Raw genomic sequence first — 19,726 nt, forward strand, 5'->3', positions numbered from 1 at the left:
CCATTCAACTGATCAAACATTATCCAAGAATATATTTAATTTAATGGAAACATAAATCAAATATTTGTTCTATTAACTATTAGCCAAGTGTTTTATTTTATATTAAGTTCAGAGAGTCCCGTTTATTTATCTATGGTAGATGCAAAACATTAGTAGGGGCCTGACTAATGAACATTATGCAAGGCTGTGTTTGGCACCTGGAATTAACAGTGCATTAAGAGTGTGTTTGATGTGTTTGCCTACTTAAAATGCAATATAAAAGCAATCACCTTCCAACACGCACAAAGAATCTGTTGAAGTACACCCACACGTCAAATCTAATATGAACTGCATTAGTTCTCCAAGATTGTTTTGATGGACTGGGATAATTTTTATGTTGCAAAATGGTAAACATTTGAAAATGTATTAAAAATATGAACATGGACAAATGCTTTTTCCATGCTAAGTCTCTTGCCTTGGAAATATTCGCAGGTCGGAATTTAGACCTCTATTTCTCTAAATCTGACTTGCACAGTTCGAGTTCAGATTCAATAGAACATTTCTATATGCTCTAATTTGAGGTCGATGAATCTTTTCTCCCTAGAAAGGGGTAAGAGTCAATTAAACATGTCATGAACCAAACATTTTATTTACAGTATGACCAATTTAGCCACAGAATGAAAATAAATGCGGAAATAAAAGTTTAACGGTTTTATTACAAACTTATACTCAGTTTAATGTGGGCAACTCTCAAAAACAAGTAGTAATGATACAATATCACCATAAGGTGTCTGACCGTTTAGAAACAATGTAATTGAATCAATATTAGACAAACTAAACACTCTATAACAGCGATACGGAATAGCATTAGCAAAACTTGATGCTCAGAAAATAAACGTTGCCCAAATCTTTTAAATATTGGGCCAGTAAAATTATCAAAAAGGACAGGTTAAAGTAATTCCTAAACACCATGCCACTAATTGACATGAGCTAAGCTAAAAAATGTGGAGTCAAAAAGTTAAAAGGGAAATAAAGGACAAAAAGAACCTGGAAAAAGGATGTTTGGGGCAAAATTAAGCTAATTATAGTGTCACAATGTTAGTAAAAAGGGAAGGTGTCAGCATATTAGAAGCTTGGTCAAGAGTCTTATCATGGGTCAAAGAAAATCTAAGTGCTCTCAGCAAGCATTGGTAAAATGTAGGGCAAAGGTCTGTACCTCTACTCTCCAAGGGGATCAGCCTTCAGTTACCAACTCTGAAATCAATCAGTCCTAGTTAAAGCGATGATTAGTCCATTGGTAATGCCCAAGGATCGAAAGATCACATAGTTCAATCACCTCACATTGCATGGCAATGTTTGAAACACTCTTTTAGATTTCTAGGACTGTCCTGGGAAGGTAGTTGTCCTTGGTCTCTCGTAGGACTTTGCAATATATTGAATAGTACCAGTCTTCACATTCTCAGTTTCTCCATGTACCTCTTTCCAATGTTTCTTTCTCAGGCTCTCTATGAGCAAAACATTAGCACATCTATTTCCAAACTAACATTTCATGCATAAGCCACCCAAAAATAAACACCATTTTAGCAGAAATGACTAACAGTGCCGCACATTATGGAGATTTGGGCTTAGCAGACCAACGTGGTTAACTTAATACAGGATTAAAATTGCACATTTTATTTATTCAACTTTAAGCATGTTGACTTTTAAAATTATAAAATGTCACTTACATTCTGCTAATACATGTAAGCCATGTAAGTGAATATGATGGTGAACTACAATTACTTCCTCATTAGCCTATAATATCAATGCAAACATTATGAAAATAATTGTTTCAAATATAAACACTTTCTGGTTACATAAGGATTGTTAGAAAATCATAATCAGTGGTTACATTTCAAGTAATATGGTTATACCATACACATTTATTGTCTAACACTACATTGAATGCCTTTCAATATGGAGTTCAAGTGCACCACGTTACTTAAAATTAGAGTTAATTCACGCATTATGGTTTCATTATAGTCAAATATAGGTCAACATTGTGACACCAAAGGTAACAGACATTTCTCTGCTGCAGTAGTTGTAAATGTGCAACATGTTTGGACATTAGCACGTCAGTATGGTTGGTTACCTCTTGAGTGTTGTTGTTTCCCCGCATTAAAATATATTTATCCTTCTGACCAATGGCTCAATTAGACCAGCATCATTACAAAGCAGACCTATTTTCCATTTGGGAAGCTACTTTTCCCTTAACACACAACAAATTTGTGTTTTTGCTAAGTTCCTATGTAGGCTGCTCTGCACAATATTAAACACATCAGTCACTTTACTTTCTTGTTTCACCAGATTGGAGTTCATGCTCTTCACCCTTACTTCACTCCGCCTCTTCTGAAGATGAATCAATACACTGTTTTAACTCAATGCTTGGGTTGATTAGATGAACAAATGAAATAAACTTTTGCACTCTATTAGAGTCTCTCGTTGTAAAGTTTATTCATGAGGTATACAAGGTGTCTGTTTCAATGAAGATTATATTTTTATTAAAGAAGATGTGAGGATTGTCAGTGTTGCCTATCCTGGTATACTATTTTACCACGCAATCTATTTAGGATGTAGGCAATGTAATTTTTATATTGCTGCAAATTGTGCTTTCAATGACGTGGAGAATAAGCTGACTAAGGTCCTCATTGTGAGTGGTACAACGTTTTCCAACACCCTGGGCTAACCCCTGTTTTAGAAGGAATTGGAATTCTAAATTATACAAATCTTAGCTTAGTCGGTAATTACTGGATGCAATAACGATAGCACAATATGTTAACGGGGAAAGATGCTTGGTAATTATAGTGACATGCAGAATTATGATTGAAAAGCACCAAAATCTGCATGTTATTCACCATTGGTCGGTGAAAACCGGTAAGGGGTACCATTTATTGCATCTGATACATTCTGACCCCAGTGGAGCCGAATTTTATGAGGTGCTATGAATATCACACTTCTCTGGCCCAATCACTGTGAGGCCTCATTTTTTTTCGGACGTGAACAAACCACACATTGCATGGAGTATTGTTTTTAGTTGTACATTTTTCCTGGCAGTTGTGTGATCATCAGTGCTGCAATTGTCATTCTATAAGGTGAAAAGCTCAACTGTTGGCAGGGAATACATTTGTTTTTTGTGATTCAAAGTCAGGTATGGCTATGTTTGGATGCCTCCTCAACAGAGTGCAATCCTGCTACTTTTTTAACAATGAGCTATATTTCTATTCATAACATTTGTTTACTCTTTAGACACTTGTTTATACTGGTTATTTATTTCATTTCCAGGTACATTCAGTGTTTGCCAGTTTTCCGTCACAGTTACAACATGCCTTTTGCAATAACTGTTGCTCGGCTTTCTGTTAGCTTTTCTTTTATACTTTTTCTAGTCATGAGTTATGACCTGCATGTGCATGGTGACTAAGGGCCTAATTTAGAATTTTTTTGCGTCACATTTGTGTAATTTTTTGACACAAAAGCGGCACAAACTTGTAAAATATAATTTAATTTTGTAAGTGAAAATAATGCAAATGCGGCACTAAAAAAGTATAAATCAGGCCCTAAGGCTATATGTCACCAATGAGGCATATTAAAGCAAAAGCACCTGTAGTTTCTTTAATTCTATTTAAAATTAAATATGACTCCAGTTTGGATTCACTGTCCATTTTTATGGTGTGGAGAAGACTAAGGGGCCTATTTATACTTGTTTTGCGCCGAATTTGGATAATTTCTTTTACGCAAATTTGGTGCAAAACTAACTCCATATTTATACTTTGGCGTTAGACCCATCGAGCGCCAAATTTATGGAGCTAAAGTCATTTTTTGGACGTGGAAACCTACTTTGCTTCAATGAGAGTAGGCGTTCCATTGCAAAAAATGACTCTATGGCCTTAGCGCCATATTTATCCCCCTGTGCTAAAATCACACACTGGGGGAGGATGGGTCAGATAATGGTGCAAAGCTTGCCCACCTTACAGTCCCAATCTAACCTTCATAGAACACTTAAGGGTGGGGCATTCCCACCATTGTCCTTCAACGTCTGCCCCTGCATGACTGAACGTTCAGTACCCTGTGAGTGTGATCCCATCTCACTACCCACTTCCGTATCTATCTGCATTGTATCCAGCAATGTGACCCAGATGTCTAAGTCATCCAGCAGTTTATCATCCCATCTATTGAGTTTCATGTGCACCTTCTCCGCTAGTGCCCACTCTGAGAGGTTTTTACTCCACAATGAAGTTGAAGGGGCCCTCATGCCCAGCTACCCTATGGCCACCCTCCTCTTGGCCAGCACTCAGGCCAACTGTAGGAGCTTCCAGTGTATCTTGCCCCTTGTGGTCAGTCAAGAATGCACAGCAAACACACCTGGGCTGTCATCTCAACTGCTAGTGCCATCATCGCCTGCAGCTGTGCAACCAAGGCAACCAATATGAGTGCAAACTGGGACAGGTCTATGCCATATACAAGAAGGACACACCTTTTCCTCCATATCTCGGGCAGTCCACACTCCTGTCTCTATACTATACATCTGACTAAGTTTAACTGCTGTGAGATATATGTGATGGACATGGTTAAAGAATGCCAGCTTAAATCTAGCATTGCATGAAACCTGTTCCACTAATTTGCAAGATACACTCTATGTCCTGCCAGTGAAGGGCTGTGTCAACTCCAGTCCTATGTCCATATTTTATATTTTATCGTAACAACCACATTGTAATATAAGCAGCAACAACAGTTACAAAGAGGACAGTTACAGAGTATACAATTATCAGTGCAACAGAAAATCCATACAGAAAAAACAATACAGATGTAATGGGATATCAAAGTACATATTAAGGCATCATCATATCCTCGTCTAGAGTGTAGTGTATTCATGTTGGTTGACCACCCTGCCCAGGAGACACACCAAGCTCTGTACCAGTTAGGGGGGCACCTGCTTCATCTATCAGGCCCAACCTGTAGTAATTTATCCAGCTGTCCCACACTCTATGAAATATTTGGGGGCAGCCCCTACTGTGGTATGTGACCTTCTCTGCTGCCATATTTTTTCAATTATTTATTTATGGGAACGTCAAGTGAACCCCACTGCCTAGCTATATCTCGTTTAGCTACGAATGATCCTAGGGAGCTAAATATGAGTTGGGAGCATGTAGCATAAACACCGTGTGGAATACCAGGCATTATGTACTTGGCCTCTTTTGGGAGTGTGACCTCCAGAATGGCACTAAACTTGCCTATGATCTTGGTCCAGTACCTCCCTTTATGAGGGCACCCCCATGTTTTATACATAAAGTCACACCTTTCATCTTGGCATCTAATACACATTGGGCTGCTTCTCTACCATTGTGTGAAGTCTACATCTGTCATAGTATACCCTAAGAAGGATTTTGAACTAGATTAGGCGCATCCTTGACCAACCAGCCACCTCCTTTGGGTGAATGAAGGTTGCCTCCTAGTCTCCTACATCTTGTGCACAGTGCTTCCTGAGTTGGACCATAGTATCCACCATGTTATTGTTCAATGTATTGTACGCAAAGGACACAGCTTGCTTAGAGAGCTCATCTTGTAGTAGTTTCCCCTCTAAGGGTGCATAATCAGGCATTTTAGTGCCTAACAGCCCTTTCACTTGCTTGCATGTCTTAGTTGTGCATATTTAAAAAACTGGGATCTATGTAGGCTCCATTCTTTATGAAATATCAGCAGGGGCTTAAGCTCACTGCATTCTAGGATATCCCCAACACTTGAAATTCCAATCAAATCCTATGCCTCAAATCCTTTTAGTTTACATATTTCTCAGCCAAGTGTCCTTCCATAACGGTGTTTCCTTAGTAAGTTTTAAGGGCACAGCCGATTGTTCTTGTTGCCTTTCCCACAACTCCATGATCACCCAAGTTGCCAGGATCAGCCTTCATACACCTTTGCCACCTGCAAAGGTAGTGTAGATAGAAGTGCGGCTCCATAAGATCCCTTTCCAGCCTGTATGTGGGGTGATTCAGTGACATATGTACCCAATCATTAATGGGGATTAAGTGTGTTGCCCAATAGTAGGCTTCAACATCAGGGAGGTCTAGCCCATCATTGTATGGTTTGCGCTGTAAAGTCTTGAGCGCCACTCTGGGAGGTCTGTCCTTCCATATTAGAGATCTCACTTCCCCAGCAATGTCAGTGAATGTGCTCCTTGAGAGTGGGTAGTAAGTATTTTGAAGGGCATATAATAACTGGGGGAAGGTAATAATTTTCAAGACTGCTGCTCGTTCTATTAGTGAGAGGGTGAGATCTTTCCATCTTTGTGCATCTTTCCGGAAATTAGACACCACGTTCCCTAGGTTGAGCTGGTGGCAAATTTCTTTTTGTGGGGTCATACATATGCCCAGGTATTGGAAACCCTCTGGTGCAGCCTTCAGGCTTCTGGGTAATAAAGGCCAGTCTTGAGTGGGTCTTGGGGAGTATACTGTGGATTTATCCCTATTAATGTTTTATCTCGAATATCGCCCATACTCCTCTATCATTTGGAATAAGAAGGCAATGGTTGTCATGAGTTCTGTGATATATAAAAGCATGTCATCTATGTAGCAGGAAATCTTCTTCTCTATGCCATCCCTAAGAGTGACCAGGAATCCCCTGATATCAGGGTGTGTGTGGACATTACATGCCAGACATTCCGCAATCAGAGCAAAAAGGAGGGGGGTCAAGTGCAACCGTGTCAAGTCCCCCTTATAATCAGGTCCTTCAAGGACAGTTTCCATTAAACCTTTACAGTCCCTATTGGATTGTGGTATAGTAATGATACCCGATTCCTAAATTTATGTCCAAATCCAAATGTGATTATTGGACAATTTTAGAAGGGCCAGTGTACCGCTTTGAAGGCTTTATATGCGTACAATGACAGAAAAATATGGGAGGATGTTCCGTCCTTATGTAGAACCACTATCGTGGCCTACCGGAGGTACGGGGGGAGGGTGCCTGTTTTGCTTATTTCCTGATAGAGGTTCAGCTGATGGGGTCTCATAAGAACTAGGTAGCATTTATAGAATTCAGCGGGGATTTCATTAGGTCCTGGGGTTTTACTGATCCTTAATTTAGAGATGGCAGCCTGATTCTCCGCAGTGCCCTGCAGGTCATTCCATTGTTTGGCCCCCGTGAAGGGTGTGTGTTTCTGGTGGATACAGCCTCTCCCCGAGATCCTTAAGTATAAGCTGCATTGGCTAGATTAATATATGCTCCCACCCCAGGAATCAACATTGGGTGCCTTGTGTGTCTCTTGTAGCATAATATCTGGGTGTATGCTTTTAATAAATTGTGTTAGCAGCCCATGCTTGATCTTATTTCCCAGACTGTTAAACTTCCATGTTAACACAGCGAGGCGTGTATCCTCTGGAGCACTGTTCATTTTCAATACAGACTCTAGAGACATGACCCTGTCCATTTTAAGCACTCCATAGAGGTGGGTCACCAGAGGTCTCTTCGTCCCGGCCGTCAGCATTGGATGCAGGGGTTCCATCTGTTTGGGCAAGCTCGGAAAATCTGCCCAGATTCCCCTAGCAGCGCTCGCTAATTTAGCATACTGCAAACAGTGTTCACCCCTATGGTGAAAACCTTCTGTGCCTCCACGAAAGTGAGGAACTTCTTCCCCGGGCAAAGGACACCCAATGTCACTCTTCCCTTCTCTTTCCTTCACGCTACTGACATGTCCTCACTAATGCAGATAAAGGGCAACAACGTTCAAACAACGAGGTCAATCAAAATGTGGCATCTTCAAGACTCTAGTCACCACTCTCTCCCACACTTCCGTTGCATGACGTATTGAATAGACCACGTCACTCGGCATCCGTGACCATCGCATAATCAACATCAATAACGAATGCGTGCCTTAGGCACCACACAACAATCTTTTCTCCCAATTGTCCTTCTTTGATGCCCAATGTGTCACATGCTGTAGTTGAGAAGCATAATATTAAAGTTCCAAATCCTGGAGGCCCATGCCTCCCTCCAGAAGGTCCCACTTAAGGAGTGGCAGCACCACCCGGCCCCTCTTCTCAGCCAATACCAGGGAGGTCATGAGTCTGTCAAGAGCCCTAAAAGGACTCCACAGCAGAGTATGCAGTGCATTCTGAACATTGCAGAGACACCTGGGGAGGAACACCATTTTTGCCACTACAATTCTGCCAGCCATAGACAACGGCAGCGAGTTCCAAACTGAACTAATTTTATCAGTCCACGCACTAACAGGTCAATACTGTACTGGCACTCACTGTCCATCAAGTTTCCTACCATAACACCAAGTTATTGGAACATTTTAGTCTTACATCTCAGAACCATTGGGACCAGATCCCCTTCTGGGTTCTCACTAAGTGCCCCCAGTGGAAAACAGAGATTTACATCTTTTAATTCTTTGTCCTGCTACCACCCCAAAATTCTAGAACTGCACCAGCAACAGTGGCACTGTGTCGGTGGGCTGTTGCAAATAAAATAGGAAATCATCTGCATATAGGGAAATAATGTGTGTGGAGTCTCCCACCCTGATACCAAATCCCCCCTTCTCACTGCAAAGCTTCACCACAGCAAAAAGGAGTGGGGACAGCGGGTAGCCCTGACCTTTACCCCGTCTCCCCTTCCACTCCGTGAACAGCAGTCTCATCAAACTCCAGAAATGGGGCCCAAAATCCATCCTCTGGATTACCTGCATCAAGTAGGTTCATTCAAGCTTATCAAAAGCCTTATATATCCACATATGCCAATACCAAATCTTCTCCACTCTGTCACAATGAGTGCATCACATGTACCAGCATTCTTAAATTAATGGCTATGCTGTACCCTGGCATAAAGCCACATTGGTCACTTCATGCATCAAGGATCCCTCCACCTCTCTCAACCTTTCCGTCAGGATTTTACATAGCACTTTGGCATCCACGTGAAACACAGTGAGCGGTCTATTGGATGACAGACTCATCTCATCACCTCCTAGTTTTGTAACCATACACATCACTTCCTCTCTGAAGGTGGGGGTAGGCACCCGGGGCCCTTCACCTCGGTGCCTTTAAGATTAAATGAGTAATAAGCGAGGTCCCTGAAGTACTGTATATGGAGCTAAAGTACATGTTAAAACAAGTAAAAGGAAAGTAATGAACAGATACTTATTACAAAGAAATGTTGGAAAACAAAAGGAATGACATACCAGCTATATCACGGAAGCACACTCATTTTCAGGCAGAGATGCTCATGTGATCACACTAAATGGATTCACTCATAGGGCTGTAGATCCATTGGGTGAATCGGGCTGACCTAAGGCCCCAGGATTTTTGCCAATCATAAACTGAAGCATATAGTAAGTATAAACACTTCATCAGATCAATGGCAAAAGAGGGTTGGTCCAAGTATGTATCTATATGCATGTATATATTTTGTATTGATTTTTTATTTATTACAAGAGCCTGGTGCACACCTGAATCTTTCAGGCCCTCCTAAGACTTATCACAGTGCAAAACTTCTGCCTGAAATTTTGTCAAAGGGGGTCATCAACACCAAAAACTCCTGCTGTTTACTAAGTGCAAAGATTTTGTAAAAGGGTCTAATCGACAACAAAAACCCTGATGCCTACTGAGTTAATTAGTGAAAGTCTATGTAAAACGAATACCTGTTTACAGGCTTTAAATGGGTGTACTAAAGATCAACCTAAAACCTATTGACTATAACGTGCTTTTCATAATAACTAAGGCAGGCGCACTGGTGACCTATGGTATTTGATGCAGTGTTTCCCATGAACCAGTCAAATATATGCCCGTGAAAATTAACTTATCACCATAACCAACATGGTATTGCTGTATTGAGCATAAACGTTACCACAAGGCATTCTTCAGAGATACAGTCATACCGTAACCAGCTGCGGCATACCGTATTGAGCATACACTTTCCTGCAAATCATTCATCGTGTATACAGTCATAAAATTAGAAATATACAAATTACAGCTGTGAAAATAACACACATCTCCTAAGAAAGGCTATGAATAAATATCACCGTTAAAATCATCTATCTCTAGCGTTTGCCATAGAGACTTGCTAAAACCAAAGCTATTGGCAAGTACAGTAATCTTTGAGATTGCACTTAACAAATGACCTGTCCGTATTCTTGAACACTACCCTTAATGTCCAGCTGTCTCTAGCAAATACTTTTCACACTAAATAAGCCAGGCTCACTTCCTTAGTCATAACTTTTCATAATTAACAGGTTAGATCTATGGCATCAGACATAACGTCTCCCAATGAACCAATAAGATCTATTATCTTTCCCACTGGGGTATCACCAGAACCATGTCTGGCCCCCTGACTTTAGCATAAGCTTCTCCACAAAGCAACTATCAAGCATGAAGTTATAAAATTACAAACACAAAATTACAGTTGACAAAAAATCACCTCTTTCTAGAAGGCCTAACAAGAATTATCAGAGACTTGCCTGTATCACTTCTACCTCCAGGGTCTGCCAGAGTGGGCAATAGAATCAGTGCTAGGAATTGAAGTGGGAATCGACGTTTCATTGCAGAGATGGATCAAAGGGAAGACAATACGTGGTTGGCCGGCCATATCTTTGCAAAAATAACGAGAACCAGGAGAGGGAAGATTCTTCTACTTGAAACACAGTCAACCAGTACAACAAGATCTAGTGACGACTGAGTCAATTGCGGTGGGCAGGTCTAGCAAAATGAGTTCAGTAGGAAGGCCATCATCGAAGCTTATTGTCAAATAATCTAGAAATACCAAAGGAGCATTTTCTGTGCCCACACCCAAGAATACAGACATTGAGCCCATTATTCTCCGCTAGTATGGCAACATGCTGGAGAAGAGAAATAGGTGAGTACTCTCCAACAAAGGTTCTAAGTTCGGCTTCTTCCTTAGGGACTATAAAATACTCTTTGTCCAATCACTGAGAACAATATCCAAAGAGGAACAGGCATTGAGAACCAGAGCTAGGCCAGTAGGTATGAAAGAAGGCAAATTGTGCATAACCATACCTGGATAGATGTCTTTAAGAGGTCCAGATTTAATAACAGACAGTAGCAACTAGCAAGATTTATATTATTAAATAGGGTATGACTATCACTAAAGCTTCTTGGTGAAAAATGATGATTCTCCACTGTCAGAAGTAGATTGAGATTTATGCCTACTGCCTTTGTCATAACTTTTCATAGCATATCAAATAGACCTCTGGCACTAGACATAACTTTTCCCAGGGAACAAATCAGTCTCATACCCTTTACTACTGGTTTTTCATCATATCAACTCAACGCTATTGTATTGAGAATACATTTTCAAAGAAGGAAACCATCAAGCATACAGTCATAAAACACTAATCTATACAGAATTTCCACCGACCAAAAAAATCCAGCATTCCTTAGATGGCATGATAAGGATATCTTCTGCCATCAGGATTTGTCAGAGGGAGTAATCAATACCAAATATTTTGACTACTGCAGTAGTTTGAGAGATTCCATTTTACAAAATTCCCCTCTGCGGACTTTAATACAGTCTAATACAGGGAGTGCAGAATTATTAGGCAAGTTGTATTTTTGAGGATTAATTTTATTATTGAACAACAACCATCTTCTCAATGAACCCAAAGAACTCATTAATATCAAAGCTGAATATTTTTGGAAGTAGTTTTTAGTTTGTTTTTAGTTTTAGCTATGTTAGGGGGATATCTGTGTGTGCAGGTGACTATTACTGTGCATAATTATTAGGCAACTTAACAAAAAAATATATATACCCATTTCAATTATTTATTATTACCAGTGAAACCAATATAACATCTCAACATTCACAAATATACATTTCTGACATTCAAAAACAAAACAAAAACAAATCAGTGACCAATATAGCCACCTTTCTTTGCAAGGACACTCAAAAGCCTGCCATCCATGGATTCTGTCAGTGTTTTGATCTGTTCACCATCAACATTGCGTGCAGCAGCAACCACAGCCTCCCAGACACTGTTCAGAGAGGTGTACTGTTTTCCCTCCTTGTAAATCTCACATTTGATGATGGACCACAGGTTCTCAATGGGGTTCAGATCAGGTGAACAAGGAGGTCATGTCATTAGATTTCCTTCTTTTATACCCTTTCTTGCCAGCCATGCTGTGGAGTACTTGGACGCGTGTGATGGAGCATTGTCCTGCATGAAAATCATGTTTTTCTTGAAGGATGCAGACTTCTTCCTGTACCACTGCTTGAAGAAGGTGTCTTCCAGGAACTGGCAGTAGGACTGGGAGTTGAGCTTGACTCCATCCTCAACCCGAAAAGGCCCCACAAGCTCATCTTTGATGATACCAGCCCAAACCAGTACTCCACCTCCACCTTGCTGGCGTCTGAGTCGGACTGGAGCCCTTTACCAATCCAGCCACGGGCCCATCCATCTGGCCCATCAAGACTCACTCTCATTTCATCAGTCCATAAAACCTTATAAAAATCAATCTTGAGATATTTCTTGGCCCAGTCTTGACGTTTCAGCTTGTGTGTCTTGTTCAGTGGTGGTCGTCTTTCAGCCTTTCTTACCTTGGCCATGTCTCTGAGTATTGCACACCTTGTGCTTTTGGGCACTCCAGTGATGTTGCAGCTCTGAAATATGGCCAAACTGGTGGCAAGTGGCATCGTGGCAGCTGCACGCTTGACTTTTCTCAGTTCATGGGCAGTTATTTTGCGCCTTGGTTTTTCCACACGCTTCTTGCGACCCTGTTGACTATTTTGAATGAAACGCTTGATTGTTCGATGATCACGCTTCAGAAGCTTTGCAATTTTAAGAGTGCTGCATCCCTCTGCAAGATATCTCACTATTTTTGACTTTTCTGAGCCTGTCAAGTCCTTCTTTTGACCCATTTTGCCAAAGGAAAGGAAGTTGCCTAATAATTATGCACACCTGATATAGGGTGTTGATGTCATTAGACCACACCCCTTCTCATTACAGAGATGCACATCACCTAATATGCTTAATTGGTAGTAGGCTTTCGAGCCTATACAGCTTGGAGTAAGACAACATGCATAAAGAGGATGATGTGGTCAAAATACTCATTTGCCTAATAATTCCGCACTCCCTGTAATAATCCATCCTTTAATGCCCATCAGATTTAAAATATGCTTTTCATAACAAATACGCCGACTGCCTTTGTCACAAATGTAAACAATAAATGGACTAGGCATACGGCTTTCATAATTGAATTGACACCATAAACAACTTAGTCATGTGGTATTGAGCATGGTGTTTTCTTTAAAGCAAAAAGTGAAATACAAGCACTCTCTTTAAGATGAAGCCCACAATTTTTGCTTGATTAAATTCTGTACGAAAGTGAATTAACGTATGAGAAGAGCAATAGCCCCCCTCTCAAAAGTGCTTCTTCATGCTCTTTTCGGTTGATCACATAATGTCTGCACTATCAAGCGAGACCAAAAGGGCAAATCTATTTTCGGCATTTTTTCTACATGTGTAGTAGTGATGATATAAACAATGGTTGTTCCAGTCCATATCACATAGTACGTGTTTGCATAAGGCCAAACATTAACGAAACCTATTTCAAAACCATATGCAAAACATGCATTGCTCGTTGTATGTTAGTCAGACACGTTAACAAATGCATTCTAGTCTATGTATAACTCATTTAAAATAAACTGCTTTGCACTGTATAAGCTACGCTTGTAACGAAAACAGAGCATACTAATTTTGTCTGAAACCCAGGCCTATATTTCACACATGAAAATAGCCCTATTTCATACACCGCACAAGCAACCAGAAGGCATGCACTTTGATTTGCACCGTTTTTGACCCAGTGCAAACGTACTATGATATGTACATTACCCACTGAAGAAAAGGAATACATCATCCAAAGGTGCATCCTAACATCTTTATAGTAGTTTACACCAGGATGTTGGAACAGAGCTGGGATAATAGAGCTCATCTAACCAAAGTGCAAAGTGCAATACATTAAAGCCTCAGATGCATCCTTGGAAATTCAACTAAAATGCAACACATATGTATGAAAATGGGGACCAGTCATTACAATATACCTATCCACAAAAACATCCCCTGTAGATTCTTCATTCAAGGTCACACAATGGTTGCTGATCAAATGACCAATATACCTAAAGATCTGCTAGAACGCTTTTCTAATATCTATTAAACCTAAAACATCACCACTTCTGATACTGCATTCAATTGAAATACTGGCTAAAACACCAATATCGTTCTATTAAGTCCTCCATAAAGTTTTGGAGCACTCCTTGCGTTCAACTGAGCAATTCAACCAAATCAGAACACATATACCTATTATGTCCTGAGGGCCATCCTTGAAACCTGCACACATTCCATAATGAGAGGTTTTGCTTCTGTGGCGACTGGATATTCCAGTGTCATACATCTGTACCTCTCATATGCCATTATGCACTGTGTTAAATGCACGAATGACTCTACACACACACCTTGAGGTCCCTGCTGGACGAGCGCTCGACATATGCGAGAGGTTCCAGATAAGTAACTTGTCTTACTAACAATCCGTTTTTAATGTATGCCTGCCCTTAATGTACTGTGAGCATCACACACACTTGAAATGAACACACATAAACTTTTCAGAACCTGTTTGAGTATATTTATTGGCAGACAATGTAATGGATGCCAATTTTGTATGGAGGTAACTTCAGAAAATATGTACAGTATTACGTGCAAAGCCGACTTGTATCTAAGAAATACGTGGTTGCTTTGGTCGTGTGTAATAGAGATGTGGTCATTTGACGGGGGTTACTGATACCTGAAAAAGCCCACTGAAAGGCAGGAAGTTTATAACAAGCATTTGAATGCAATGGGTCTCGCATTTGCTCGAGTAAGAGCTCTTAGCGTTGTAAATTCCTAACTTGACTTTTCTTGCCACATAAATTTAAAATGTAAAGTAAAATAGTTGACATAAGTGAGACGATTCAAATCGCCATCATGAGCATGAGGACGAACAAGAGACACAAAAGGAAAAAGAAGTTCGCTCGCAGTCAAACGTATCAGCAAATGTGCAACTATCCACATAACAGGGTCGATGGGCCAGGCGGTAACAAAACCGCCCAAGAAGGGATAGACGTAAAGCATTTACTAATGATAACAAAGGATTTTTGAAAGGCAAGCCCACGAACGAGTGAAAGTGATGGGCGTGAGGTGGCCATGGTTTAAAAGCCCACATAGATACCAATATGTCGGAAAAGCAGTGCTTGCGCGCTGTTATGCTTAACCTAAAAAAATAAAAAAAAATAAGAGCACATGTTGAATGTATATGGAGACATTTACTGGGCCTGTGCTGGGGGGGAAGGGGCAGTATTAAGGGAAAAGGGGAAAAATGTAAGATCTAATGGTAGTCCGCCAATAAACACGGCACAAAGAAGGAAAGGATGCTCTGTGAACAGCGAAATATCTAAGAATCTATGTCAGATATTATAAAGTTCACAGAACTGCTAATTACCAGAACGTTGCGCACACTTCCTTGTCTGAAGGTACTAAGGGCCAGATGTACCAAAGGATTTTACCCATTCTGTGTCTATGGGAAAAAGCTTTCGTACATATGGCCCTAAGTGCAGGTACATACCAAAGTCGATAGACATAATTCCCTTTTCTCAAGTAATCTCGCCAAATAAGGTCATCAGTCTAAATCTAAAAAGAAAAATTCACACTCATCTTCACATAATGTAAAAATACTTTTTCATTGTGAATATCAGATTGCAAAGAAAAGCAGTGCAGAACTTTGAATGCTATATTTATACTAACTGAACATTATAAAGCAGCTCATATGCAGATTCGGAGAAACAAAACGTGCAATGGGTAACACAACGACATCAGCACTTTAACTAAATACTGGATATGAAGCATTTCATACCCATTTAAAACCCAATCTAACTACTCGAAAAAGGAAATGATGACTTAAAAAGAAACAAATGTCAAGTGCTTTCTTTGCAAAAATGTATGTCAAATGTGCAGTCGAGGTGACGTTGATGAAAAGTATCGCCTTGAAAACAATTGTCAAAATAAATGTGCAATACCTTGTAATACATTGTAAGAAGCATCAAATATATCTAACTATATGGATATCAAATCAAGAATTGCATAAAAGCAGACATAGAAAAGTAGATTGTCATATAATTCGGAAACTATGTTAACGTTGGAAATGAACATCTTTTGTGTGCTATTCCCTGAGATGTTTGCTTTCTTTTGTTGAGCTCTTTTTGTTGGCTAAAGGACACTGCACAATTTACGATTGTGAACCAGTGGTAATGTGCTTGTGTGCCGTATTTTATACCTGGTTACAATGGATTATACCTAATTGGCAAATTAAATTTTCTTATAAGTCCCTAGGACATGGTACTATATGTGAATTAAATGCTACCAGTGGGCTGCAGCACTCATTATGCAACCCCCAAAGGTGCTGTAGCTGGTGTGTACACTTCTAAAGCTGCTATTGCAAACTGGTGAAACAAATTTATTGCCAGGCCTAGACCTGCCTTTTTAAATGCTTCGAAGTCACCCCTAAGGTAGGCCATTAATGCCCACAGGGCAGAGTGAATGGCATTTAAAAAGCAGGTCATGTATATTAAATAGTCTATATGCCCTGGCAATGAAAACCTCCACAATCTTTTTTCATTGTGGCAAGGCTAGCTCTCCCATAAAAAACACTGAGTTAGATTATGACACCTTATAATGATTGTTTAATTTCAGTTGGGGAGCAGCTAGGGAAATGGTTCAAGGACTCGTTTTACTAGTAATCTAAAATCTAACTTAATGGTCAAGTTGAATTGTGTACCACTGTTTAAAAATGTACACTTTTAGAAAATTTACATTTTCCCGCCTAAGCTAAAAGGGGTCTTTCTGCTTGTGTTTATTGTCACCTGACTGCTGATGGATCCCCTGTGATGAGATGTGGATTTCTCCCATACAGAGGATAAAGGGGCTTGGGGATGGAGACCTGTTTTCCTTCCTTGAGTCGGATGCATTGGGCAGCCCCTTCCTGACCATCAAAGGGTGCTGACTCTGTCACTGGCAGATGTGGCTTACACCTAGGCATGCCTATCTTTTGTCTTCTTAGTCAGCTTTGCTCCAAACCCAGTAAGAGGGGATGCTGCCCAGAATTAGTTTGGGATGACCACAAGGTAGGATTTGCCCATTATCATGGCCACACATCAGGGTGGGCATAGAGCACTCTGACCAGTGGAGGTAGTTCTGCCATGTTGGATTTAGATAGAGAGGGGCACTGTGGGTAAAACAAACACAAAGGAAGTGTTGCAAATGCGGGTAGAGTCACCCATGGCAACTTTTCTCCCATTAGCTAGGGCACTGGATAGGGGTTCCCTCACCTAGAGGATGGCTAGGATATAAATGTGCCACCCCCAGTACTCTCCCTAGAACATTCCTGGACCTGTGAAGAATCCAAAGAGGAACAGCCTTTCTGTCTCTTGTCATAGCACAGCAATCACAGCATTTAATGCATTACATTAGACATGATAGCTATTTATTTCCATTGCTAACTCTTTTCTAACCAGAAAACATGAAACTAAAAACAAAACCATAAGTTATCAGTAATAGGATAGCCAAACCAACAATGAGACTTTGTCCCGAGCAAAGCCTCCCAGAGGAGGTGTCACCACAAAGATTATCAAGAATCATTTTACAAGCTTGCTTTAACACAGCGTCATGAGGTGAAGGCCACTTCAGGTCAAATCTTATTAAGTATGTTGCTTCTAAATGTCATATTGCCAGCAAAGAATACAGAACAAGCGCTAATTGACTGAAGCGTAGTACGTAGTACTGTTTATTTTTCTTTGTGTTCATGTATAGTCAGTGTTTGCCATGTGTCTGCCCATGCAAGATTACTCAATGAGTTCTAGAAATCTTCCCTATTTTGTAACATCTCAATGTTTGTCTTCACATGCCAGGTAAGAATGATTTACTTGACAAAATATAAGGGAAATAATTTTCACTGGTGACTTTAATACTGCCAGGGACGTTTATATGTGACATAACTGTCCAGCGGCAGCTGGAGTAATATTGATCACCCAGGGTAAAGGCAGCAATTTGAAATCCAGGATTGAACGACGTTTGGCGAGAACAGGATTTTTCTTCTCCAATTACCCTAGAAACTAATCCAGAATAGATTATGGGCCTCATTATAAACATGGCGGTCCACACCGCCATGCCGGCGGAAATTACCGCCAACGGCATCGGCGGTCTGGACTGCCATATAACAAACAAGGGAAGACCGTCACAGGTGGCCCTCTGCCACAGCCAGGCTTCCCGGCAGGCAGTCTGGCAATGGCAGATTTCTCTATCCAACAGGGCAGCGCTGCAAGCAGCACCACCCTCCAGACAGAGAACCCTTGTTCCTCCAGCCTTTCCGTGGTAGTTTCCCCCGCCACGAAAAAGCTGGCAGAAAGGGTGCTCTGGGGCCCCTCGTGGGGGCCCCTCTACTGCCCATGGACTTAGCATGGGCAGTGCAGAGGCCCCTGTGCACAGCCCTGTTGCGCAGGTCACTGCCCGATTTATGGGCAGTGATATGCGCAACGGGTGCTGCTGCACCCACCGCACTGTGGCATTGACGACGGCTCCATATGGAGCCGTCGGCAATGTTGTGGCCCAGCATTCCACTGGGCCAGCGGGTGGAAACACTGTTTCTGCCTGCCGGCCCAGTGGAATGTATATTAAAGGGCCAGCGGGGCCTTCTAGGGGCTGGCGGTCTATGTTTAGACTGCCAGCATGAACACGGCGGGGAATCCCGCCGTGTTCATAATGACCCCCTATATCTTTGTGGACACCACAATTATGTCAACAGTGGTACATACTACAATTTACTCAATAGGTAGCTCTGACAATGCTCCCTTAGAGGCTGTTTTAACAGGGATTAGGTTGCGGACCCCATGAGGAGAGTGGACATTCCATCCCACATTGCTGAATAATAGAGTTCTGAGAGAGGAGCTACAGTCACATATTGTTGAGTATTTCCAATTCAGCCATCCACAAGACACATGTCATGCCTGTTCATGGGACGCTTTTAAAATGGTAATAAAGGGTAGATGTATAAGGATCTTTTCTGAAATGAAAACATTTAAAATACAGAGAACATACTCTGCTGGAGGCAAAATGTAAATTACACAAAATAACACAAAGACTACCCATGTAGGCTTCTTCCTAGGAAAGTAACGTCGATCAGAGGAAAACTAAATGCCATATTCACTAACAAGTAAAAATGAGCCCTATTATGCTTGAAGAGGAATACATTGACCAAAGAGAAAAAGGGACACACATTTGGCCAGACAATTCATACCGAAAATTGGAAAATAACTTCATAGGTGACATAATACTTTTGTCTGGCCAAGTAATAACATCTGAAGAAATACATTTAGAAAGAAGGAATTTAGAAGCCTTTTGTTAATTCTATCAAACTCTGTTTTTAGCGACGCTCTACCAAGTTCTGACCAGAAACACAACGTGAAGCTCTGGATTACTCTACCACTAAGGAGGAAATGCCCAAGGAACTCAAAATGCTCAAAATACACAACCCCCCTGGGTTCTGATGGCTTTGAGGCCGATATCTATAGCACATATGCATCAATTCTTACACCTCATCTGACAGGACTATTTAACTTAGTAGCAGAAGGCAGTTTTCAATCAATGAGTGAAGTCCTAGTTCCCTTGTGATTCTTAAGCCAGGTAAAG

The 19,726-nt window shown here is 40.9% G+C and overlaps 1 protein-coding gene across 3 annotated transcripts in view; it reads right to left on the bottom strand.

Annotated features, from left to right (window-relative positions):
* FSTL5 (follistatin like 5) overlaps positions 1-19,726 on the bottom strand; it is a 2,922,734-nt gene that overhangs the window by 1,376,213 nt on the left and 1,526,795 nt on the right. The gene's annotated exons all lie outside the window — the stretch shown is intronic.

This window comes from Pleurodeles waltl, chromosome 1_2, assembly GCF_031143425.1.
Source record: "Pleurodeles waltl isolate 20211129_DDA chromosome 1_2, aPleWal1.hap1.20221129, whole genome shotgun sequence".
NCBI classification, from domain to species: domain Eukaryota; kingdom Metazoa; phylum Chordata; class Amphibia; order Caudata; family Salamandridae; genus Pleurodeles; species Pleurodeles waltl.